General features: G+C 36.3%; 1 protein-coding gene, 1 non-coding gene and 1 pseudogene across 11 annotated transcripts in view; 1 reads left to right on the plus strand and 2 right to left on the minus strand.

The window, feature by feature from the left end:
* OSBPL8 (oxysterol binding protein like 8) overlaps positions 1 to 27,615 on the plus strand; it is a 155,680-nt gene that overhangs the window by 77,245 nt on the left and 50,820 nt on the right. The window lies entirely within an intron of this gene.
* Positions 13,324 to 27,221, minus strand: LOC122892268 (annotated as a pseudogene).
* LOC122892774 lies at positions 27,005 to 27,111 on the minus strand. Its single transcript, XR_006381463.1, has one exon. It is a non-coding gene; the product is annotated as a U6 spliceosomal RNA (small nuclear RNA).

The raw sequence follows: 27,615 nt of genomic DNA on the forward strand, positions 1-27,615 counted from the left end.
AAAGGATGTAGCTTATGTGGTTTTTCCATTCTGTGCACCACAGTTTTGACTGTAATAGTTTCATCTAATTCATTTATCTGTGTACTAGAATATTTAGAAGAATTCTTTAATTTCGGACTTAATGAAGCAAGAAAAAGGTTAGTTACTAATAATTAAAACTACCCTCATTTATACTTATTATGAACATTTTCAGGCAAATGGAATTTGAGAGAATAGTACAGTGAACACTAATATACCATTAGGTAGATTTAAGAAATTATTAACTTTTTTTCACATTTGTTTCATTTATTTGAGGGTAAGGCTGGAATATTTAGAATAAGTTACAGATCTCATGATGTTGCACCCCAAAATATGTAATGCAGTTAAGAACCTTTTTCTTACATAACCACTAAAGCCTCTATTTAACAGAATTAGTGGTAATTACTTAATATAGGCTGATACCTAGTCTATACTCCAATTTCCTCAGTTCTCACATCTTTTAACAGTAGGCTTATTACACAGTAGGCTGATCCAAAAAAGGTTCATAGATTGTGTTTGGTTGTTATGTCATTGTATTTCCTTTAATCCCAAAGAATCTCCTTGTTTACTTTTATTTTTTCTTGTTGTTACTTTTTTTTTTTTTTTAAATAAAACTGGATCAATGTTCCTATGGGATGTTTGACTTTTTACATTGGATCACCTTATTGCAGGATTATTTAATTTGTTTACCTATCTTCTATATATTCTATAAACTGAAAGTTAAATGCAACATTGATTACATTCAGATTGAATATATTTGGGGAGATTATTTTGTAGGAGATGCGTATTTTGGGGGAATGTATGCTGTATTACATGAGAATTCGCCTCGTGTTTGATTGTCTCACTGTTTGTGACTTAAGATTAATCAGTAGATTCAGGTGGTAACAGCCTTATCCTCTTCATTGAAAATTGCATGCTTTCTTCCCTTCTGACCCTAAAGTAAAATAGATCAGTTGGCACCTTAAATAGTCTTTTTCCCCATCAGCTTTTTCCTTAAATGTGTAAGCACCCTTTGATGACCATTTAATCAGTTAAAATATTAGGAGTTGAAAATGGTGATTTTCTAATTTTGTCATTCTTTTTACATTTGTTACTAAAATTTTTCTATAAAGAAAAGATAATTGTCGGGCGCCTGGGTGGCTCAGTGGGTTAAGCCGCTGCCTTCAGCTCAGGTCATGATCTCAGGGTCCTGGGATCGAGTCCCGCATCGGGCTCTCTGCTCAGCAGGGAGCCTTCTTCCCTCTCTCTCTCTCTCTGCCTGTCTCTCTGTCTACTTGTGATCTCTGTCTGTCAAATAAAACAAAATCTTTAAAAAAAAGAAAAGAAAAGATAATTGTCATAGAGTTGCTTGGTAAACATTGAAATATAGTTCTATAGGAAAGGCAAGATAAACAGTTGTTTCTTCCCGAGAACCTGTTTTTAGATTGAAGAGATGATGTAAAGTTTGTTTCCAGTGGTGACACATAAATTTTTTGGCACTTAAGATTTTTTTTTTTTTTAGGATTTTATTTATTTGACAGAGAGAGATCTCAAGTAGGCAGAGAAGCAGGTAGAGAGAGAGGGGGAAGCATGTTCCCTGCTGAGCAGAGAGCCCGATGCAGGGCTCAATCCCAGGACCCTGAGATCGTGCCTGATCTGAAGGCAGAGGCTTTAACCCACTGAGCCACCCAGGCACCCCTAAGGGTTTTTTTAATATGATAAAGAACTTCATACCTTTTAATATATTCATTGTATTTCAATTATTGGTAAAATGCAGATGACAGTAGTACCTAGCACTAGGTACTATTATAAGGCTTAAAATGTTAATACATATGAAAAGCCTAGAACATAGCTTGGTAAGTAATAACCATTCATGACAGCTGATTTAATAAATAACAATTATTACTATTATTATTTTAAATAAATGATTCTTTGGGGTTGAAAGCTGATACTTCAGTTGTTGTACTTAAGCATCTTACAGAGGCTCATTTAGAGATTCCTTCAGGATGGATGCCCACGTGAACCTCTCATTTACAAAAATAAAGCAGTTGCAGTGTCAGTTATATCTTGATTTGCACCTGAATGTTTCTGTATTAGTTATGGATAAGTTAATATTTGTGGAGTGAATTACATACCAGATGTTCTTATTTATTTATTTATTTATTTATTATTTATTTAAGTCAACCTGTTGACTTTGTGTAATGCAAAATATCTCCCTCTGGTTTAACTACTGAAATTTATATAATAGTTTCCAAGTGTCAAATTTGCTTAAAATATATTAATTAACTTTTAAAAAATATTTATTTATTTATCTTAGAGAAAGGGAGAAAGAGAGTGTATAGAGTGGGAAGAGGGAAGGGCGGAAAGAGAGAATCTCAAGCAGACTCCCTGCTGAGTGAGGAGCTCCACACAGGGCTCAATCTCACAATCCTCAGATCATGACCAGATCATGACCAGATCATGACAAGAGCTGAAACCAAGAGTCCCTCAACAGACTGAGCCACTCAGGCACCCCACTATCTATTAACTCTTGATTTTGATGAGGGTAAACTGCTGGAGGAAAAGAACAAATGTCCTGTGAACGTCTTTGAATTGCCTACCATGTCTCAAATGTTTGTTTAGTATTATCAGCTTCTGAATGGAAAGAGTTAGACTCCCAAAAACTTATTGACAGTAATAATGACTAACATGTAATGCTTTTTACGTCTCTAAGTACTTTTTACACACATTACTTACTGGAATTCTTGCAAGAACCTTATGGTGTATGAATCATTCTCCCTGTCTCACAAGTGAGGAAATTGAGCAATTGGTAAGGGTAATTTCCTTGCCCCCATTCACACAATTAATATATGATAGAGTTCAAATTTGAACCTAGATATGATTCCAGAAGTTGTTTGTTTTTTTGTTCTTGTTGTTCTTTTTGTTTTGTTTGTTTGTATGTGTGCACGTGTGTGTTTTTAGTTTCAGTGAATTAGTAATTGGATTTTTTGAGGCTCAAGTTTTCTGAACTTTTACCTTTGGCTCCCATGTCTTTTGATAGAACCCCATTATGTATTGAATGCTTTTGTGGAGATTTGGATTTTTCTTTTTTTTTTTTTTGAGTAATACGTAACAGTGCAATTATGAAGCATGGTAAGTTTATGTTTTATAAGAAATTGGCCAAGCTAGTTCCAAAGTTGTTGTACCATTTTATATATCTGTTAGCAGTGTATGAGCATTTCAGTTGCTCTGTATTCTCAAACTTTTTTATTTAATCATTCTATTGAGCGTGTAGTGGTATCACGTTGTGGTTTTAATTTGTATTTTTCTTACAACTTGTGTTGTACATCTTTTCACATACTCATTGGCCACTGGTATATTTGAAGTGTAAGTTCAGAGGTTTTTTTTTTTGTTTTGTTTTTAAATTTATTTATTTGATAGATCACAAGTGGGCAGAGAGGCAGGCAGAGACAGAGAGAGGGGGAAGCAGGCTCCCCGCTGAGCAGAGAGCCTGATGCGGGGCTTGATCCCAGAACCCTGGGATCATGACCTGAGCTGAAGGCAGAGGCTTTAACTCACTGAGCCACCCAGGTGCCCCTAAGTTCAGAGTTTTTACCCATTTAAACAACTGGTATGTTTATCGTATTATTGAGTTTTAAGAGTTCTTTGTGTATTTCAGGATCATGCTTTGCTAGCTGTGTGTGTTGTATTTGCTTCAAGTTTTGGCATATCTTTTCATTGTACAAATGATTTATTTCAAAAAGCAGGTGTTTTTTAATATTGATGAAGTCCAGCTTATCATTTTTTGCCCTATGATTCATGCCTACCCCCCACTAAAGAAATCTTTGTGTACCCTAAGGTTGCAGAGAACATTTTCTGTGATCTCTTCTGAAAGTGTTACAGCATTAAGGCTTCGATCTCTCTTTATTTTCATTCTCACTATTACATCTTAAGCCAGGTCCTTATCATTTCAGACCTATGTTACATAGTACCACACCCTCCTAATTCTATTAAGACCTTGCCCTCCAGTATACCAGGCTCATCTTTCTATATTCTCAAACTTTTTTATTTAATCGTGAGGTTATGACCTGAGCCAAAACCAAGAGTGGTTTGTTGAACCAATTGAGCCACCCAGGCTCCCCTCAGGCCCATCTTTCTTAATAAAACAACCAAACAGAAAATTACTGTTTATGTGTTAAGGTGAAGTCATAATGGGAATGGGGCTTAAAAGATGTATATAGGCAGAGAGTACATCGGTCCTCTGAAGTAGGTCTCCAAGGGAAATAATATGAATAAAGAGAAATAGAAAATTACAAATGAAAATACAACTTTTAATTATTCAAGCTTGTAACCAGAAAGTTCACTAGATGCCTCCATTTCTGTCACTCCCATTTTCAAAAAGTTGACAGTTGACTGTTACCTGAAGCAGTGGCTGCTGAGTCTGGCTGTGTCTGAGAATCACCTGGTAGCTTTGCTTAGACACAGATTTCTATTCCACCCTTATAAAGTCTCTAGGAGCTTTTTTTTTCCCCTCGAGGGCAAGACCATGTATTTAAAAAGCTCTCCAAGTGTCTCTGATGTCATAACATTTGGACAAATAGTCGAGAGCAGAAAATCCATATTCCATAATCTGGTAGTCAGGACTCTTATAAGTTTGTCTGATTTTACTGTACCTTTCAAATTTCATTTCGTGTTTCCCCTCCTCATGAACCCCGCAAGGTAGCTTGCTTCCCTGTTCCCTAGCTTGACTATGCTTTTATTTATCCTGGTTCTCCATTTTGGAATGTCCTCTCCCTTCCCTTTGCTTATCTGAATACTTCTTAAATACTAGGGTGCCATTAGTAAAAAATGGCCTCAGAGTAAGGATCAGATTAAGAGTGCTTCTGTTCGATTTTATGTGGAGACTTCAGGAGGATTTAAGGCATTGTCTCTTGGACTCTTTCAGCTAGACAGAGGGCTTCAAAGGATCTTAAAACTGTACCTTTTAGAAAGTCTCAGCTAGCCAAAAGAGCTTCTGAGGCTCTTGAGGTCTGCTGTCCTATAGCACTATGACATAGCGCTAAGTAGTGTGTGGTCTATCTCAAAGAAATTTGTGGTTATCACATCTGTTTCACTGAAGTTATTCTAATAAAATTCATAAGAAACAAAGTTTTTACAAGAATGGTGCTAATGGAAGCACCACCAGCTTAGATGGAAAAGAACAGACGTAGTTCAAATAAGTAGAGCCTTTGTGTGGCGGGGGGAAATCCCAGTCTTGTGTGGGCATGAAGCAGGCTGAGAAAGCGCCACTGTTGCAAACATGGGCCACTTCTTATGAAATAGGGAGGGGGTGCCTGGGTGGCTCAGTGGGCTAAAGCCTCTGCCTTCAGCTCAGGTCATGATCCCAGGGTCCTGGGATCAAGCCCCACATCGGGTTCTCTGCTGAGCAGGGAGCCTGCTTCCCCTTTCTCTCTGCCTGTCTCTCTGCCTACTTGTGATCTCTGTCAAATGAATAAATAAAATCTTTAAAAAAAAAAAAAGAAAGAAAGAAAGAAAGAAATAGGGAGACTGACTCACAGAATGGAGTAAGGAGCCCAGAGGGCAGAGTCTAGATACACAAAGGACTATTTGCAAAGAACATGACTGTGTTCTACTTAAACTGCTAATGATGGGGTGCCCAGTAAATTTCACAATTGCTAGCTAGCACTGTTGTGCCTTCTGTGTAACTCATTATCCTCTGCATCTTTTGAACTCAAGTCTTCATTGCATTCCTATCCCTGGCTTCTTGCAGTGGGGCAAATAAGTTATCTTTTGAGGTGATAGGATTTTGGTTTAAGAGGAGCTATCTCTGATGAGCTATATGTGAGGAAGTAAACCCTAGGTGTACCATTTGCACTTGAATGTGGCTTAAATAACTAGATCCTGGCCTTAAAGCCAGTGCTATAATAGGATGACATTTTGGTTAGGGGGAGATGATGAGTGTATTTTACATGTGGAAGGAATGTGAAATAGGTGGACTGTGGTGTATTTCATTTTCAAAGATGACTGCAATTTCATCTTACATGCCTTTTTAAAAAATGTGTCCTTGCAACTTGCCTATCAAGAAATGGACTTTATTCTTAATCTACCCTAACCCCCATTCAGTCTAAAATGGCCATGTGACTGCTATGACCAGTAGAATATGACAGAGGTGACATTCTAGGACTTTTGAGACCAGACCTTAGAAACACCTGGTAACTTCTGCTTTTGCATATTCGAGGAAGCCAGCTTCTGTGTAAGAACTCTCACTATCCAGATACTACCACGCTGTGTGGAAGCCCATACTGGCTTGCCCCCACTTATTGTAGTCATCCCAGATACATGAGTGAGGAAGTTGTATTGGGTGTTCTGGCAGCTAACTTTGTGAATCAGAGATAAGCCCCCCCAACTTACCTAAATTGCAGAATTGGGAGCAGAAAATTTAGTGTTCTAAACCAATAAGTTTTGGGTAATTTAAGGTATAGCAATAGATAACCAAAATAGTAAGCAACACAGAGTGATTAGAATGACATTTATAATTTTGGAAGAACATAGTATATATGAGAAGATTCATTACCAGACTGTACTGTCAAGGTGAGGTGTATACAGCCTGGATGAGAGTGACAGTGGTGGAAATTAAAAAAGAAAAAAAAAAAAGATTTGTCAGGGATTAGTGATTAATTGGATGGAGGTGAAAGTGGAAAGAGTGAAGAAAGAATCAGCAATGACTTCTAGATATTTTGCTTGGGAAACTAATTTAAAAGTTCACCAAGATAGGGAGCTATGGAGGAAAACCAAGTTTGGAGGAAAGATGCTGGGAACTCCAGTTTTAGACATGGTGAGATTTGGACATGATGAGAAGTATGTTAGAGCTACTATGTGGTATGTTAAAGAGGAAATTGGCTTTATGAGTTTGGGACTTAGTAGAAACTTCTGCACCTGGAAATGTAGATTTGGAAGTCATCAGCATAGACAGAGGAATTAAAGACGTTTAAAACAATAATGTGCATCAGTTGAGAGATTCCCAGACAGTATTGTTTTTTAAATGAAGTAGAATAGAATCAAATGATCAGAGCTTATCTGATCTGTGATATTTTTATTTGATACTCTCTGTGCTTACAAACACACTTTTTTTTTTTTAAGATTTTATTTATTTATTTGAGAGAGAGACAGTGAGAGAGAGCATGAGCGAGGAGAAGGTCAGAGAGTGAAGCAGACTCCCCATGGAGCTGGGAGCCTGATGTGGGACTCGATCCCGGGACTCCAGGATCATGACCTGAGCCGAAGGCAGTCGTCCATCCAACTGAGCCACCCAGGCGTCCCAAACACACTTGATTAAAATATATTTCTTCTTGTGAGTTATAAAAAGTTTGGGAACAATTGAAGCTTGAAAAAAGTAGTTGGAATACCATCCTAAAAAAATGTCAACATTTAAGGGTCTGAAGGTGAAAGAATTGGTAAAGGAGGGTTGTATCTCAGAAGAATGAAACAGATGGTTTTATGGTAAAACAGATGGTTTTAGTCAAGCTAGTTAAGACAGCTGAAAAATTATCCATTGACAAGATGTCATTGCTTGCTTTCGTGAAATCAGTTTTAGGGACAGTACTGAAGGCAGAAGCTGATAGCAACAAAATTTAGTAGGAAAGATAAGGAATTGGAGACAATTCAGATAGCAGACTCCTTCGGGAATTGTGCCCTTGAAGGACCGGAAAGTATATGATAGCTAGAGAAAGACATAGAGCAAGAAGGAGATTAGAGAAAGGAGATGTTTGAGCATGTCCAAACATTGATAGGATAAAGTCAGTAGAGAGCAATACAAAACATGTGAGTAAGAGGGGAGAGTTAATAGGGTAGGTCTCAGAGGAGGCAGCAAGGATGGAATGTAGCATGCAGGTGAAGGGATTGACAGGACTAGGAATACAGCTGGAAAGTAGATGAACCATGAGAGTGGGGGTGCTGGTCAAGCCTCAGTTGAGGTTAGTATTAATCTGCCTGAGTGTGAGATTTTCTTCTGTAAGGTTAGGCTTTACTAGGTATGGGCAATAAAAGTAACCGTGGCAGAGTAAGTGTGGGATGCTGGCAGGGAAGTGGAGGTTTAATGGGTGAGTTTGATGAATGCTTTGGTGAGGAGGAGAGGTCTGTAGGAGGAAATGTCCAAAGTGGACATTTTAGTGGACACTTTAAAGGCATTGTGTAAATAAGTGGTTGTGGGGGCTGAGGCAAGGGTTCTTCAGCAGATGAATATTGAAATGATGACATAATTGAGGGTTAATGTAAAAGGAAGAAAGGTGTAGAGAATAAATGTCATTGTCATTAAACTCCTCATGAAGCTTGTCATTTTTTTTCTTCTTTCTTTCTTTCTTTCTTTCTTTCTTTCTAAACTATTCATCTATTCCTAGCACACATAGTACCTGGAACATAGTAGATACTTTTGTGTCGAGTAAATGAATGAATGTCTTTACTGATCACCTTTTATGTGCTAGTCCCTGCTCTTCTGAAGCTTTAGTCTCATTTTTTAATGAATAGATCCAAGTTTGGTGGTGATATTCATGTACTAAAACCTGTACATGAATCTGACATGAGCCTCACATATAATACTGTTCCTGTGTATGCTAAAGAGAGTCTTACAAGAGAGCGGAAGAGCATGCATCGGGAAGAAATGGCATTTATATTGATCCTATTTCCTGGACTCATGCTAACAGCTACCATTTGTCAAGCACTTACCGAATTTGGCTAATATGCTAAAAGTTGTATGTCAAAACTATACAGAACTGTTGAAATAATATGATAAGACCCAGGCACAGTTACTATATCAGTTTTACAAGTGAGAAAACTAAGGACTAAAGATGTTAAGAAATTTGTTCAAATTCACAAAACTCGTCAATGTCTGCGGCAGTTTTCAATCTGGGGACTGTCAAGCCTGTAGTCTTACTGCACTCTACTAGAGTGAATTACAGTGTAAGCTATTTTCTTTTTTTCTCATGCTTATGTGTTAGAAGTTTATATTGCCAGTGCTTTAGGACGGCAGAGATTCTGATTGTTTCTGTTTCCTAGCGGAGTCTCCTTCAAGCATATTGATTCATACCAATTTAATGTAGGTCATTATCCCTTAAAAACAGTTATTAAGTTTGTTTGTTTGCAGTTTCGTTTCCTTTAATTGTTTTAGGATTTTCTTTTCTTTTTTTTTGAAGGAGATAAGGAGACTGATTCTCCTCACTAGAGCCCACGCACATCAAGGTAGTCTTTTATTTGTCATATGTTTAGGTTATGGTAATAAATCAGATTATTCCAGAAATTATTTATGTGTCAGATTTTGTACCTTATTTAAAATATACCAATTTACTTAAGAATTTTTTAAAACTTTAGTATGATTACAGTCTCTTAAATGGTTTGGTAATTTGTTTTATGCTGACTTCTTTGACCTTTATTTCAACTTTTCTTCAAGAAAGAAAGACCTGTCTATTAATTAGTCTGTTGTCTGCCTTTCTTTCATCTACTTTTAAATAAGGGCAATGCCAAGGGAGCCTGGAGATTAAATTAAAGCTCATCTCATGGATACTCTGTTCTCACTGTATGACATTTGAGATTGTTATCAAAGCTTGATGAGTTACTATAATTCATCTTGTAATTCTTTGGTCATAAAAAGCTATTCTGCATACTTTTAATTTTATAAAACCATCTTTCAGTTGTAGTGCTTTATAAGAGATCATAAAATGTTGCTTTTTAAAGGAGTCTATTTCAAACTAATTTTATATGTTTAAAATTTAAAAACTTTTAAAACTGGAAGTTACTACTTAATGTTACTTGCTTAACAATTTATCAAAATGAATTTAGACCATGCTTTCTTAATCTAGACTTCAATTAAAATGTGTATGCTTCGTGTTCTGTTTCTCTTCTGCAAATTCTCTTAACCCTGCCAAGTCCCTTCACTTGAATTCCCTGGTAGCATTAAACATGACATGATGGGTCTCTATCTACAACTTAACAGAAAACTTTAAAGTAAAGGGGGATTTTCTTTGCGGAGTTTGCTAGTGTGAAGATGTTGTACCAGATTCCCCAGGGTGACAGTTTTAGACCTCGCTGGTATAATCTCAGGTGGCACCTTCATTAAAATGGTTTATAGACAAAAGGAGACCAAGAAGTCAGTTTCCTCCATGAATCGAAGCAATTCTTCCTTCCTTGGTAAGATATTTCTAGGATCAATTCATGAACATTTGAGACTACACAAACATAGCAAATGTGTCTTGAATATATGTGTTCTATTTCATGAAAAGTGTTTTATCTGAAAGAGTACTTAAATTTATCCCCAGTACTTTTAATTTTTTTTTCTCCTAAATGCTGTGCTTTGGTTTGTAGCCATAGGTTGTTTTCATTACAGATAGTATGCATTAGAGGTATGTTAATTTTCTTCTGAGATATTGAATCCTTACTGTTAGATTTTTGAAGTCATTTCTTAAGACACAATTGTTTTTTGTTTGAAATTTCTTGTGTTCGGATAGTTGCTTCTTAAAGAGGTATGCAACTATCTATTAAGTAATGAGAACAGGATATAATATTTGGCAAATTTAAAAAATGAAAATGAAGTATTTTTCTAAATCTCTCTTGTGAAATGTTGCATTATGTATGTTTTTCAAATGTTCTATGTAGGGGAAACTGAAATACTTTGAAAACATTTATTGAAAAGTGAGAATGAATAAATTAGCTGTGTTTTAAACATCTTTACAAAGATGAGAGGAGTCTGTCTTACCCTTGCCAGGTTTTATTAATTGCATCCTATTAAAGCAGTAAGATGAACATAAAGAATACTAAAGGACACTTTTTTCTTTATATATGTTCTTTGTCCGTACATCTAAATTATATATATGTGTGTATACATATATGTATTTATTTAAGGTGTGTATGTGTGTGTGTGTGTGTGTGTGTGTGTTTACTTAAGATAACATTAAAGAATTATCAAGTACCACTTGCACTTGTTTCTCAGCTCTTTTCTGTTGGGATTTCCTCCTATTTGTTTCCAGAGTCTGAGAGGTTGAGATTGCCTTCTTAGCAAGAGTGGTAAAATAGTTTCACCTATAGAGTTAACGGCTACAATTTTCCTTTCCTTATTTGAGGCATGGAGACGCAAGTTTTCTGTATTGTTAATAAATATATAACAAGATAATAATTTACCGGTATTTGCATAATTTCTGAGAGAAGATAAACAGTTTCATAGAAATTTTTCTGTTTTCATTTTGGTTGTTGTAATTTTGAACATACGTAGGTTTTATTTAAGAATGACACAGTGAGGGACGCCTGGGTGGCTCAGTTGGTTGGACGACTGCCTTCGGCTCAGGGCGTGATCCTGGAGTCCCGGGATCGAGTCCCACATCGGGCTCCCAGCTCCATGGGAAGTCTGCTTCGCTCTCTGACCTTCTCCTCGCTCATGCTCTCTCTCACTGTCTCTCTCTCTCAAATAAATAAATAAATAAATAAAATGTTTAAAAAAAAAAAAAGAATGACACAGTGAAGTTTAGCAAACTCCTGTTTTGCAGGTAAAGGAAGGGTTTGTGACAGATGGACAAATTCCCCCTGGGGACTACAGGATTTTCTGAGGGTTTCATGCAAGCTGGCCTTTATTCCGTTTTGTACAGAATTCTGTATTAGAAAGCAGGAACAAACCAGAAATGATATTCTCAGTCCCAATTTGTTATTGGGAAATTTCAGGACAGGCAGTAGGGAAACATAAGGACGCATAAAAACATGTACGTGAGCTTCACATTACAGTTTGAGTAATATAGCAAACTAGACATTCTGAAAAAACCCTCCTAGTAAGAACATCAAAATGATGGATATGGGGGGCTTTTGTTTTATATTTTTGTTTTTGTTTCTGTTTTTTTATACCACTTTATTCTAACCAGAGCACTTCAGTGTTAAACACTGGTGAGCTGTATTCCTTCACTAATTCTGAATTGCTGTAAATGTACAAGTTCTAGCAGTTCAACACTTAGATTCAGTCATCTCTAACACATGATAGATTTCATATAATGAAAATATCTAAAGTAATTAGTGCAATATACTGAACTGATCAAAATAAAATGAACTTTGGGAAACAACATTGCAAGATTATTACTAACACACTACAATTCTTTTTTTTTAACACATATTTATAATTCTTTTATTTTTTATAAACATATATTTTTATCCCCAGGGGTACAGCTCTGTGAATCACCAGGTTTACACACTTCATAGCACTCACCAAAGCACATACCCTCCCCAATGTCCATAACCCCACCCCCCTTCTCCCAACCACACACTACAATTCTTATGTTACAAATTGCTCATACATTGTTTATCATGGTTCTGGCCATGTAGGAACAACGAGACCCCCTTCCTTTCAAAGGGAGAGAAAAGGAAAAATTAGCTCCGTTAGCAACTACATTTTCTGTACTTTTAAGCAACATAAATATTACAGAAAAGTAATGAACATATTTGGAGACTGAAGTGCAGAACCTTATTTATAGTACCACTAAAGATCAAACTTAATATAACCAAGTTTTGAATGTACATAATTGTTAGTGCCTTGACTATATTATGTCCAAAGAGTACAAAAACCTGCTCCCTGCCCAAAACAACAAAACCTATGTAGTGACCAGCTCTGATTAAACAGAAATCACAGATGCCTGATTTGTTTCATTTCTGTTGAAGAGCTCACATGTTTGAAGGGAACACTGTCCATTAAGGTGCACTTAACACTTTCCATATACCTAAAACAAGATGAGGATACATTTGACTTTTTTTTTTACCCCACTAAAAATACCAAGACTAGTTATAATGTCCATGCCATTAATGTTTGTTTTCTCCCCCTGAAGATGTGGGACTTCCTCATGATTAATTTGTTAAAATGTGGAATGTTCATCTTAAGTACGCATACTAAGAGAAATTACCAGTAGCCTGAATACTGTAGCTAAGCATATATATCTGTAGAATCTCCTTCAAAAAAGAGTGGTTTTGAAAAGCCTAAATTAATAAGTACCTAATCTTTTTCATAGAGCTGGCTGATTAACTCTGGGTCTACATCATCATTTGCCTCTATCCCCGCTGTTGAGAAATGATTCCCCTAACCATCCAAGGAAACAAACATGCACACACATGCACATTCCCCACTTCTACTTCTGAAACATTAGTCAGAGGGTCACGTGCATGTTATTAAAAATTAAACTCAAAACACTTAAAATAATTCAGTATTAGAAATTGACTCTATCATAAGTCTCTTCTTTATGGAAGTCACACTGGGCCAGTTAAGTGCTCCATTTCCACTCTCATTAACATTTAGGAAGCAGAAGAATATTCCAGCAAGTTCAAACTGGAGGTTTAGTTATAACAACACTGGCTCCTAGTTGGCTCTCTGGGTTCAGTAGATCTACTCCTCTTCCTCCGACAGAATTTGCTCCTGGATTCAGTCATTCATTCTTTGGCCACTTTTTAGCTGCTGCCATGAATATTTCATTTACATTCGTCAGTGTTTTAGCTCATGTCTCCCTGAGTAACTGTGCTTACAGTTAACTCTATCTACACAGGACTGTGCTTCCTAGAAATTGATAGCTCTTTCATTTGCAAGGTCAGCCTTGTTTCCTGATAAAGCTATTACAGCATTAGGATTGGCTTGCCCTTAAGTTCTTTAATCCATTTTTTGTTCTGGCAAAGGGCTTGTCATTTGTGATATCATCTACAACTATGACTGCTTTGTTCCTCTCTAGTACATTCATGCTATGGTATTGTTCTTGCCAGCTGCATCCCATATTTCAAACTTTACTGTTGTGCCATTAAGACACACAGTTTGGGGAGCACCTGGGTGGCTCAGTCAAGTGAAGTGTCTGACTTCAGCTCAGGTTGTGATCCCAGGGTTCTGGGATCGAGTCCTGCATTGGGTTCCCTGCTCAGCAAGAAGTCAGCTTCTCCCCCCCACCCCATGCTTTCTCTCTCTCTCTCACACTCTCTCTGAAATGAGTGAATGAATGAATGAATGAATAAAATTTTGTTTTTAAAGTGCAGTTAAGGGGTGCCTGGGCACCTCAGTTAGTTGGGCATCTGACTCTTGATTTTGGCTCAGGTCGTGATCTCAGGCTCATAACATGAAGGCCTGAGTCACTCTGTGCTCAGAGGGGAATCTGCTTGAGATTCTCTCCCTCCGTCTCCTTCCCCCTACTCGTTCTCTTTCTCTCTCTCTCTCTCACATAAATATTTTTTTTTTTTGTTAACCCTTTTAAAAAAAAGGAAAAGTATGGTTGAACTGTCAACAAAGTAAGGGAATTAGCAGGTGGAGCAGAATGATTAAAAGTGAGAATCCAGAAAGGTGATGAGTTCTGGAGCCAGCATTTGTCCTGATTAGCACTTGCTACTTTCTGAAAGTCTAGAGCTTGAGTTTAAGGAGAAAAAGGGAGAAAAGGTCTGTGGCCCATTAATGATGGAAATTTGGATTGGAGATATCTTCGTGTGAAAAAAGGAGTCCTTCTTAGTTTAAAAAAAAACAAACAAAACAAACCTGAAAAACATAACCAAAGAGAAGGATGATGGTGTATTTGCCTATCTTGTTTGTAACTCCAGGTAGAATGGGTGAGAGAGGAACTCTTCTTTGAGAAGCACAAACATACACTACTGTAGGCTCGGGGCCAGAATTCATACAGTCTCTGGGGCAAAAAACAAAAACACCCTTCAGTTTAGTTTAAAATGATCTTGAGTTATTAGTATTCCCAGGTGCCTGGAAGAATCAATGCAGATACTTGTTAGAGGAGAGGTTTAAACACATGCCTCCAGAAATTACTGATTTTCAGTTTCGAGCTCGTGTATAAACAAAACAACAAGATAGCATTATGATGTGGAAAACTCAGTAAACACATGAGGTAACAAGCCACCATCAGAGGGAATCTGCATAAACTGCCTGCCATCCAGACCTGCGTCTGCACCAATTAAAATTACAAATGCCAGAATGTGATTTGATGGGTTAAAGACAATATTGAAAGATTATGCTGGGAACCTTTCAAAAGGATGAATGGGTGGCTCATTCAGTTAAGTGTCTGACTCTCCATTTTGGCTCAGGTCATGATCTCAGGGTTGTGAAATTGAGCACCACTTTGGGCTCCATTCTCAACACAGAGTCTGCTTGGGAGTCTCTCTCTTCCTCTCCTCTTGTGTGTACATGCTCTTTTTCTCTCTCTCTCCCAATAAATAAATACAGTCTTTAAAATAAATAACTAAAGGGTGGAAGACAGCAACCCTCTGATTAAGGAAGCCTCACCATTCCCAAGCAGAAAATCTAAACATTAATAATTGTTGGTTTTTTCTAAGATTTTATTTATTTGAGAGAAAGCACAGAGGGAGAGTAAGAGGGAGAAACAGACTCCCCATTGAGCAGAGAGCCTGATGCAGGACTTGATCCCAGGACTTAACCTGAGCTGAAAGCAGACGCTTAACTGACTGAGCCACCCAGGCACCCTAAACAGTAATAGTTTTTTTTTTTTTTAATATTTTATTTATTTGACAGAGGTCACAAGGAGGCAGAGAGGCAGGCAGAGAGAGAGAGGGAAGCAGGCTCCCCGCGGAGCAGAGAGCCCAATTTGGGGCTCGATCCCAGGACTCTGGGATCATGACCTGAGCTAAAGGCAGAGGCTTAACCCACTGAGCCACCCAGGCGCCCCAACAGTAATAGTTTTAATGCTGATACTTGACAAGAAGGAGAGCTGAAAAGTAATGAATTAAGTAAGCATTTACTCAGTATTAGGAAAGTAATAGGATAAACGCAAAGTAGATGGAAGGAAAGAATAAAGATAAGAGAATAGATGTAGGTGAGAGCAAGAAAGACAAAGTTGATTGTTTGAAAAGGCTAATAAAAATGATCAAAACTGCGGGGTGCCTGGGTGGCTCAGTGGGTTAAAGCCTCTGCCTTAAGCTCAGGTCATGATCCCAGGGTCCTGGGATCGAGCCCCACATCGAGCCACACATTGGGCTCTCTGCTCAGTAGGGAGCCTGCTTCCCCTCCTCTCTCTCTCTGCCTGCCTCTCTACTTGTGATCTCCGTCCATCAAATAAATAAAATCTTTTAAAAAAATTATCAAAACTTGAGCAAGATTAGGGGAAATGATCATGAGGAATAAAAAGATATAACTAGGGGTGCCTGGGTGGCTCAGTGGGTTGAGCCTCTGCCTTTGGCTGAGGTCATAATCTCAGGGTCCTGTAGTGGATCCCCGCATCAGGCTTTCTGCTTGTCAGGAAGCCTGCTTCGCCCACTCTCTCTGCCTGCCTCTCTGCCTGCTTGTGACTCTCTCTCTCTCTAATAAATAAATAAAAATTTTTTTTAAAAAAAGACACAATTAGGGGCGCCTGGGTGGTTCAGTGGGTTAAAGCCTCTGCTTTCGGCTCAGGTCATGATCCCAGGGTCCTGGGATCGAGCCCCGCATCGGGCTCTCTGCTCAGCAGGGAGCCTGCTTTCCTTCCTCTCTCTCTGCCTGTCTCTCTGCCTACCTGTGATCTCTGTCTGTCAAATAAATTTTTAAAAAAATTTAAAAAAAGACACAACTAAAAATATAGGCAGGTGTTTAAAAGATATAAATAACTAGCCAATAATTTTGAAAATTTTTTAGAAAGATTGTACTTCCCAAAATTTATTCAGTAATAGAAAATTCTTGTGATTTTTGTATTCTAATTAGTATTATAAATTAGCTATACAAAGATATCATAGGCCAAGATAGATTTACAAACAAGTTCTACTGAACATTTATGGAAAAATAGAATTCCAGTCTTGCCTAAAAACTGTATTTCATTAAGTCTGAAAAAGGACCCCTCCTCCTACTTTAATGTCTCTGAAATTGGGTTTGATTTTTTATTTTTTTAAGAGGGGGTAAAGGTGATGGGGGCGGGAGCAGAGGCAGAGAGAGAGGGACAGAGAGACTCTTAAAATCAGGCTCCATGCTGGGGCCAGGGGGCTTGATTTCTTGGTTTTGGCTCAGGTCATGATCTTGTGGTTGTGGGATCAGAGTCCCAAGTTGGCTCTGTGCCCAGTCCAGAGTCAGCTTCAGATTCTCTCTCCTTCTCCCCCCACTAAAATAAATAAACAAAATCTTAAAAAAAAAAAAAACAACTATGATGTTATGTAACACACAGCTTAAAGAAGAAAAACTATGTTATTATCCCATTAATAAAATGTATTTGAAATATAGAAGGAATCTTTTAACCTTGTAAAGTTAGAATTAGGAACAAAAGGTGTATACCATCTATACTTCATTTCAGCATTGTACTTGGAATTTAGCTAGTGAATAAGATAAAACGAAATAAAAGTAAAGGTGAAAACAAATTTTATTTGTAGTTAGTATAATTGTTTATATAGAAGCTCTCCCAAATTCATAGGTAAATTATTTAAGTTATTAAGAAATTACTGGATACATGTTAACTGTGGTTGTATATACCAGAAACAAATGGTTAGAAAAATGCAGTTCAAAAAATAGCACTTAAAAATAACAGAAAGTAAGGCACCTAGCAATAAGTCTAAAAAAGCTAACATAGTATCTTTATGTAGAAAAGTATAAGACTAAAATGGTGTATTCTCAATAAATGGAGAGGCATACCATATTTCCAGTAGGAAAATTCAATATTATTAGTATGTCAGTTCTCATATTGATTTTATCTGTTAAAGGTGTTTTGAATTCATATCTCAACTGGATTTTTTCATGGTACTTGATAAGGTTATCCTTAACTATCTAGGGAGAACAAAGGGCAAAGAAGAGTCAAAACCTTCCTGAAGAACTGGAGCCAAGCAAGAGTCAGGGGCTATTTAATACTTATCATAATGGTCCAGTAAGTAAGACAGGAGGTGTTGGTGCTGAAATAAAGACAAATGAAACACCAACAACAGAGACTTTGAACTAATGTTACTCATTAGAGTTCTACATGACATTGTGGCAAAAGCAAAACTATGGAAAAACAGTGAAAAGATCATTCCTTTCTAGGAGTTAGCAGGGAGGCAGTGGTGAATAAGCAGAGTACAGGTTTTTATTGCAGTTAAAATATGTATGATATTGTAATGATAGATACATGTCATTATGCATTATGCATTTGTCCAAACCCATGGCATGTACAACAAAAAAAAGTGAACCCTAAGATAAACTGTGGAATTTGAGTGATTATGATGTCTCAATGTAGGTTCATCAATTAGAACAAATGTCCCACTCTGGTGAGGGGAATTTATAATAGGGGAGATCTTGCATATGTGGAGGCAGGGGTATATGGGAGATCTCTTTATCTTCTTCTCAATTTTGCTGTGAACCTAAAACTTCTCTAAAGAAATAAAATCTTAAAAAAAAAAAAAAAGTAGAGGGGTGTCTGGGTGGCTCAGTCATAAAGTGTCTGCCTTTGGCTCAGTTCATAATCCCAGGGTCCTGAGATTGAGCCCCGCATTGGGCTCCCTGCTCAGTGGGAAGCTTGCTTCTCCCTCTCCCACTCCCCCACTTGTGTTCCCTCTCTCACTGTCTCTCTCTCTGTCAAATAAATAAATAAAAATCTTCTTAAAAAAATAAAAGAACACTTCAGTGTACTGCAAGTGTACTCACCTTATCCAAACATCACGGCATGGGGAAACAGAGAAGAAACTTCATAAGCATACTATCAAGACAAGCCAAAGTCAGAAAAAAAAGTTGGGCAGAAAAAAAAAAAAAAAAAAAAAAAGTTGGGCAGAGTTCACCCAAACAGCTTGTCCTTGGTTTACAAAGAAATGGTACATTGGTGGGGGACTTTTTGAGTGATAAAAGCTCTTTTTTTTGTGTGTGTGTGTGTTAAAGATTTTATTTACTTATTTGACAGAGATCACAAGTAGGCAGAGAGGCAGGTGGGGCGGGGTAGGGAAGCAGGCTCCCTGTTGAGCAGAGAGCTTGATGTGGAGCTTGATCCCAGGACCCTGGGATCATGACCTGAGCCAAAGGCAGAGATTTTAACTCACTGAGCCACCCAGGCGCCCCGATAAAAGCTCTTTTATATTGAGTATCCTGTTTCCTGTATCCCATGCATTCTTACTTTTGCTATCACTTTTTGGTAAAATACATATTCTATGATATTCATTCTCAAGTGGGGTCATATGAGGGAAGTAAGGCCTTAAGAAAATAATTTAAGTGAATATTTTCTCAGTTCTTCCAAGGATTATGGTGCATGGGTATTGCCATTATAGATGTTGGGGAAAAAAGGTTAATTCATATTGAAAAGTGGATGTTTCAATGCAGTAGGCCCAATGAATCCAGGTGAGAAGGACTACTCTAGTAAGTGATTTGAAAATTTACATGGAAAGTAAATTTTAGACTATATATGTCTAAAAATATCTTTATTTTACCCTAATATGTAATTGATAGTTTGGCTGGGTATGGAATTTTAAGTTGGAAGTCATTTTCCTTCCAATTTTGAAAGCATTGCTTATATTTTGGTCCTGGTTCCAGAATTGTTGGTGATGTCAATAGCTTATCAGATTCCTGATCTAGAGGAACTTCGTGTTATGAATTATATACAAAAGGATTCTTTGGTATAAATAGGGCTGGTTCTCAGTTTTTACCATTGCTGGTTTGTGATTCAGCAAGACAGTGACTACTTGTTAATCTCATGCTTTCCAATGTCAAATATATGTTGTTATTGTATCCTATCCTGGATCCATACTTGTGGAATACATACTTGTTTTATGCTTTTAAGAAATTACCCTCTCTTATAATTTTAGTTTTAGGAGGGAACACATTAGGTTAGTGTCTTCATTCTGCCATTTTAATGTGAAAACTTTCTAGATTTCACATATATTATCCAATTTCATCCTAATAACAGTCTGATAATATAGGTAATATTATTAGCATTTTATAGATGAGGAAACAGAGACCCATAGAAATTAACATAATTGAATGCATCCAGCTAGGATTTGAACCACATTAACATTATAATGCCTTGAGAGTCAAGCACCATTGAATGAATTATAATTCTTGCTCTCTCGTCTATAATTAATGGTCATTTATATTTCATAACATGGAGAAAAGCAAAACAAAACAACCCAAATTCTTGTTTGTAGTTGTAATTATCAACTGTAAACTTATTTTTACCTTTGATTTTTGAAATATCTTAACTCAATAAAGAACATGTTACATAAAGGAAATTTGTTAAGTGTACTTTCTAGTAAAGAGAGACAGACTTAGATTATATGGGGTGCTATTGTATCTTGAGTGGAGAACTAGCCTTGAAATGTATGCATAATAGTAGGAAGGAAACTGAGATTATATAGTAAGGTACTTATAAAAATGAAATTTTTATTTTTAAAGGTCAGTTGAAATTTTAAAGGTTAGTTATAAAGAGATAGCATAGTATATAAATTTGGCTATTTGTACTTTACTATTAGATTTAATAATGTGAGATCATACCAGTAACTTAGTTTTAACCTAGTAAAGAAAGATAGTCCATTTGTTATTGTGATAATAAAGTCACATTTTTCTTTAAATAGAGTTTTAAGTGGAAAATCCTTATAGGTAGGTGATATATTTTGCAAAGTATAAATGCAATGAACAGGAACTATAGCAACTTATATCTGTTTCAAGAGGACATGTATTAGAGCACTCTGTTATTTTGGTGTTTTCAGTCTTCCCTCTGGATTGGTTTGCATTAACATTGTCTTAATGACTCAAATATCCTTGCTAGAGATAAAACTTAAATATTTGTTACCACTTTAGCTGTTAGAATCCATCAAAATTGTACTTGAGAGAATATCTTTCCTTATGAATTCTTAAATATGGCTGAAGCAAGTAGTGGATTAGATACAGATCTAGAGGCTTCGGGAAAGATAAACAGTGTTATATTTATATCCATATATGAAGTAAGCAAAAACTGGAAGGAATCTGAAGAGGTGGGAAGTGTGGCAGATACTACAAAAAACATAACGGATATGAGAAAGGGTTCCATTTTACTTCATCCTACATCTCTATTGATCTTGCTTTGTTTTACTAAAGCAGCTGTTCAGTTCAGGGCATTGCTGCTTTGATAAAAAGGTAAAACATTAGTGGAATAGCCTTTCACGTTTATCAGTTCATTAAAAAAACAAAAACAACACAACAATCCATTAGCAAGGCTTAATGCCTTCTCTGTTTATTGCTGATTTGACAGTCTCTGGTCCTTCTCCTTTGCTGTTAAATGTGTGTGTCCTTTGTTTGTGCTGGTGGGTTTCGCTACATTTAGATGTGAGAGAAAAGCCTCTCCTTGCCATACTGATCTAATTAGCCTTTTGAGCGAAAATATATGTTAAATAGCCATTCTAAGCCATGAAAGAAGAGAGCTCACAACAACGTAGATTTTCTTCCTGTACTGTGGTTTCGCCTGTTTTATTTCCTCCGCGAATTGATGGCCGAAAGCTTGTCCGGAATGCTTCATTTGGAGGATACAATGAACTTTCTCCTTCTTTGCCAGGTTTGTTTATTTAATCTTGCCTTCTTTTCTTAATTTCTTGCAGGCTTTTCATTAAACTAAATATTCCAAAATCTTAAAATTGCTTTTATTTAAATGAAACAGATTCTGTAGTGAAAGGTTCAGTTTTAGTGACTGCTGCTATATGGCTTGGCTTTTCCATGTTTTCCATTAAAATCTCTTACACTCAAACTTGAGAACTAATGATTCACTGAATTATAAATCTTGCATTGCTGATAGCATGAATTTTTGCTTTAATTATAGAAATAAATATTATGGCCCTTTGATAAAATTAAAACCTTTTTCTAGACTTGAGATAGATGTAAAATTCTATAAATAAGCAAATTAATCTGAGGTTTTTGCCAATAAAACCCAGATATTTAATATTGGTACTTGTTTGGCTGTTTTCTTCAGAATAGTAACTGTGTTAAATTGATGTTTAGCTTAAGCTTTAATAGTTCAAATGCTGACTAAAGTGAAGTTTTCTAAGTATAATTTTTGAAATAGCCTTCTTGTTGTTAGATGTGTTTTTGTATAATTAGTTTGTGCTAAGAAATTGTTATTTTTAAGGTAACATTTAAGGTAACATTTTAAAAATAAAATTGGGCATTTGACAGCTATGATTTAGACATTAAATAATTGGTTAATGAAATAGATCTTAAATTTAATTGTATGAAAAAGATTTATTATAGCAAAGGTTTGGATATATATTTTAAAATCTTTTTTTCCTTTTAAAATTTTAAATTGCAACATAAATTTGTCTACTCTTTTGAGGTTATATTTTTCTTTTAAAATGAAAATATTCTTTAATACTTATGGCAAAGAAATCACTGAAACTGGTGCTTACTTTAACCATCTATAGATTTTTCTGACACATTTTGTTAAATTTGTATTATGTTTTCTGCTTCGTGCTAACATTTATTCTCAGTTTTTTTGAATATTCATTCTGATAGCTGATATATGCATTATTTTGAGATCGTGAAACATCTTGTAGAAGGTGGTACCTGGACAATAAAAATACATTATTATAAATTCACTGATTTCATTTTCTTTCAAAAAATTCTTTCAAAAAAGAATTGGAAACCATAGTCCTGAACTGTTGCCTAAGGAGCATAAGCTTTGAACAGCATTCATAATCTGTATTTCCTCTTCTTAGTATAGCATGGTTACTATCATGCTTCTTATGTTCTCAAAATGGTGTATGTTTTAGTGTTTGTCTTTGTTCAGAAGTGGCTTTGAAAATACAACATACTGAAAAAATTTTAAGTTGTTAAGTACTCTGTTTGCTTTTACAATGTGATTTACTTCTATTTCTGTGTATGTCTCTATTTTATTTTTTAAGCTAGCAAGCTTGCTAGCAAATGTTTGCTGACTTTCATGCAATGAGTCTACTTAATATTAAAGAATAACCATGTGACTCTACTACACAACAGAAAACTTCACTTTTTAAAAGTTTGGTATTTACTTAATTAGGTAACTAAATGCAGAATTGTCAGTTTCTCTTGTCAGAGAGTATATTGAAGGTCGCCCTGGGTTGATTTGTTTGAATGGAAAAATAAATGGTTGGCTTTGTTTTCTAATTCTTGAAATAAAATTATATTCATAGGGAGGCTTCCATATTCCCCTTTTTACAACCAATAGTTGTACTGCAACCAGCCATGATGGAAAACTCTTTAAAGTATTTTGCATTTTATCAGATAAGAAATATTCTAGAATGGAATTCTATTCATAAAGATGAAGATGTTGTTGTTGTTTTTCCAGTTAAAAAATAAAACCTGTATTTCTTCTGGGACCTTTCATTGTACTGAAAAAAAATTTTAGATACTTTTGTTTTTACCTAACGTTATTAGAGGAGAGGTTCTACATTAGTGGTATTTTAAGATCATTTTGCCTTACTACTTTGAACATAATCTTCTTTTCATTTTAGTTTCCTAAAGAAATATATTGGTATGGCCTTTGTCTTTATGCTGAGCTATAATATAGAAATGGTACCACCTGCCCATGTATTTCCAGTAACACCATAGTGCTTTTCTTTTAAGTTCATGTCTGCTCATCTCTTTCTTTCCCCAGTCTTAGGTATAACTTCTAGATATGATTATTGGACCAATCTCTAGAATAGTACCAGAAAATTTGAGTAAATAAGCAAATAAATCACTTTATGGACAAACTGTGTGTGAGCTTCAGTGCACAGATGGGTTTCTTTTTAGTATATTTTGACTTCTCAGAGTTTTTTTTTTGTTGTTGTGTGTGTGTATTTTGTTGTTGTTGTTTTTAGTAAAATTTCTGGATTCTTGGCTGTGTTTAGTATAGTTAATCTATTTATATTTTGTAAATACCTACTCAGTCTGCATTTGTAAATAATGTACATATAATCTCATTTTAGCAAGACTGAAGCAGCATAAGCTTGCTTTATTATATCTAAACATTTATTGACCCAAATTTATTATGGAACTATATGAAAAGGTTATATCTTGTTGATGATAGCAATTGTATTCTGTTAACAAATTAGAAGTTAAGGACTTGGTGTTAATTTATTTAGGGATAATATTCCATTGGGTTAGTGGGAGGAAGTAAACTCTGTATTACTGTACTACTTAAAAATATTTTTATGGTGACAGATATAGGGAGGACTTTCTTTTTTTAAAGATCTTATTTATTTATTTATCAGAGAGAGAGGGGGAGAAGAGCGAGCACAGGCAGGCAGAATGGCAGGCAGAGGCAGAGGGAGAAGCAGGCTCCCTGCCGAGCAAGGAGCCCGATGTGGGACTCGATCCCAGGACGCTGGGATCATGACCTGAGCCGAAGGCAGCTACCCAACCAACTGAGCCACCCAGGCGTCCCTAGGGAGGACTTTCTTAAGACCAAAAAGCACTAATCTTTAAAGAATGATATGGCTTAAATTTGACTACCTTAAAATTAAGACTGGTTTATTTAAAAAAATGCAGGTAATAAAAAGACAAGAATAGGGAATTATTTGTACCATATAGCTGGCAAGGGTCCTGGAATACATAAAAAATTCCTACATAAATCATTAAGAAAAAGATAATGTATTTATTTATATTTTAATGCACAAAGGATTGGGACACCTGGGTGGTTCAGTCAGTTAAGCATCCGTCTCCTGGTTTTGGCTCAGGTCATGATCTCATGGGCCCTGGGACTGAGCCTCTTGTCAGGCTCCAAGCTCAGTGGAGAGCCTGCTTGAAGATTCTCTCCCTCTCACCCCCCCAACCCCGGGTGTGTAAGCGCTTGCATGTGTGCACTCTTTCAAATAAATAAATCTTTTAAAAAAATAAATGCACAAAGGATCTGAGAAGGTCCTTCACAAAGAGAATGTTAAAATGGCTAATTAACATGAGAAAGTGCTCAACATCATTAATAGTCAAGGACATGCAAACTAGAACCTCATTATACCATTGATATACGCACCCCACAAATTAGCAGAAATATTAAAAAACTTGTCAATATTGATGTTACCATGAATATGGAGAAAGGAGAACTCTTACATACTATTAGTAGGAAAGTAAACATTTTGGTATCCTCAAAGTTGAAGATACACATATAGTATAACCCAGGAATTCTAGAATTTAGAGAAAATCACAGGTAGGTATATATATGTGTGTCTCCCAGGATACACTGCCAAGAATATTTGTGCCACCGTTGTTGATAAGAGGGACAAATTGGGAATAACCCAAATTCCTATCTACAATTGATAGATACATAGTGGTATAGTCATGCAATTGGATTCCAATATGCGATGAAAATGAGTGAAATATGTACTTGACGTGCTGGTAAAGAATGTTTGCAAAAGTCAAAATGGTTGCCTTTGAGGAGAAGATTAGACTGTGATCAAGAATGGTGCTGGGGAGTAGGGAGGATCTTACGGGATTTTGACTATTTTTTTTTTTTTTATTTGGGTGGTAGTTCTGCCAGTATTCACTGTATACATTAAATTATACATTTACATTTTATGCATTTTCTGAAGCTGTTCTATATTTTACATATTTAATAAAATGATTACAAATAACTGGAGTCCAGTTTTGCTAATTTTTGGATCAAATAATCAAATCTTTATGTATGAAAGGGTGAATAAGGCTTAGACCTTTCTTTACAGGAATTCACAGTCAAGTATGGAATATGAACATGAAAACAAATACTTGAAAGTATATTGTGATAAATGGGGTAGCACAAATATGTATGAAATGCTATATATCTCAGAGAAGGGGAGAGCTAACTTTGCCTATACAATCAGAGCAAGGCCACCTAGAAGAGGTGTCCTTGGGTCTTGAGAGGCACCTAGCATTCTAAAAGTAGCATGAATTTTACAGTTAGACCTAAGTTTGAATCAGCTCTGATACTTTGACTTACTAACATTGTCAAGTCCCTTAATTTCTGTGAACGTTGGTTTTTCTTTAATTATATAAAATATAGTTAGTATGTGGGGGTTTTTGTGGTGTTGTTTTAAAAGTAACTAAGTAAAGCATCTAGCATGGTGTCGTAATCACAAATGTTCTTACAAATGGATATTGGTTCCTTTATTGTTGTTTTCATTAATATTATGTTAATTACTATTGATGAATTAATCAGAATTAGCTAGGTGCAAAATAAGTTAAAGGGATATAGACTAAGTGGGGATGGATGTCAAAGCAGGAGAGGTCTAATAAACTGAAAGAATAGAGAAGGCTGAGCCTTTATTTTTTTATTGAGGCATAACTTACATATAGATAAATACATAACCTTTTGATTTTAAGTTATATATAGACCCCGTAACCACTTCCCAGATCCACATAAGACTGCCTCTTGCCCCTCCCAGTCCATTCCTTCTATAACAAAGGTAAACCACTGTAACAACCTCTAACTCTATAGATTAGGTTTGACAGTTCCTCAACTGTGCATAAATGGAATCATACAGTATATGCTTTTTTTGTCTGTGTGAAAAGACATGGCTTTTTTTTTTTTAAAGATTTTATTTATTTATTTGACAGAGAGGGAGATCACAAGTAGGCAGAGAGGCAAGCAGAGAGAGAGAGGAGGAAGCAGGCTCCCCGCCGAGCAGAGAGCCCGATGTGGGACTCGATCCCAGGACCCTGAGATCATGACCTGAGCTGAAGGCAGTGGCTTAACCCACTGAGCCACCCAGGCGCCCCAAGACATGGCTTTTTTCACTCAATATTGTGTCTGTTGTTTTCTGTAGTAGTAATTGGTTCCTTTAATTACTACTACATTGCTGTATAACATTGCATTGTGCAAATCTATTCATTATTCAACTCTTTTTTTTAAATTTCTTTTCAGCATAACAGTATTCATTGTTTTTGCACCACATCCAGTGCTCCATGCAATCTGTGCCCTCTCTCATACCCACCACCTGGCTCCCCCAACCTCCCACCCCCTGCCCCTTCAAAACCCTCAGGTTGTTTTTCAGAGTGTATAGTCTCTATGGTTCATCTCCCCTTCCAATTTCCCTCAACTCCCTTCTCTCCATCTCCCTTTGTCCTCCATGTTATTTGTTATGCTCCACAAATAAGTGAAACCATATGATAATTGACTCTCTCTGCTTGACTTATTTCACTCAGCATAATCTCTTCCAGTCCCGTCCACGAATGGAATGCCTCACGAATTTGTGTGTCATCCTTGCGCAGGGGCCATGCTAATCTTCTCTGTATTGTTCCAATTTTAGTATATGTGCTACCGAAGCGAGCACCACTTACTCAGCTCTTAATAACCATTTGAGTTGGTTTCAAACTTTGGCTATTATGAAGAAAGCTGCTATGAACATTTTTGTATCTTACTTTGACGAATATACCCAACCATTTCTATTGGGTATATCTAGGATTAGAATTGCTTTGTGTTAGAATATCCATAAATTCTGCTTTAGTATGTACTTTCAAACAGTTTTCCAAAGTGGTTATGCCCCATTATATTCTTACCAGTAGTGAGTAGAGATCCAGTTGCTCCACATTCTCATCTGTACTTGGAAGGTAGTATCCCTTTAATTTTAGCCATTTTGTTGGGGTATAGGTTTCTGTATCATTAAGGCAGTGGGGAGGATAGTAGGAAGAGAATTTACTACCTAAAATCACTAATAAGCAAACTTGGTAAAAAGTTACGATCTGAAACTGCTCTGCATTATTAATAATGGTCAATAATGTGTTACAGGCTTCAGAATTTTGTCTATAAATACCACTTTTTTAAAAAAGTAATTTTA

This window comes from Neovison vison, chromosome 12, assembly GCF_020171115.1.
Source record: "Neovison vison isolate M4711 chromosome 12, ASM_NN_V1, whole genome shotgun sequence".
In the NCBI taxonomy this organism is placed as follows: Eukaryota; Metazoa; Chordata; class Mammalia; order Carnivora; family Mustelidae; genus Neogale; species Neogale vison.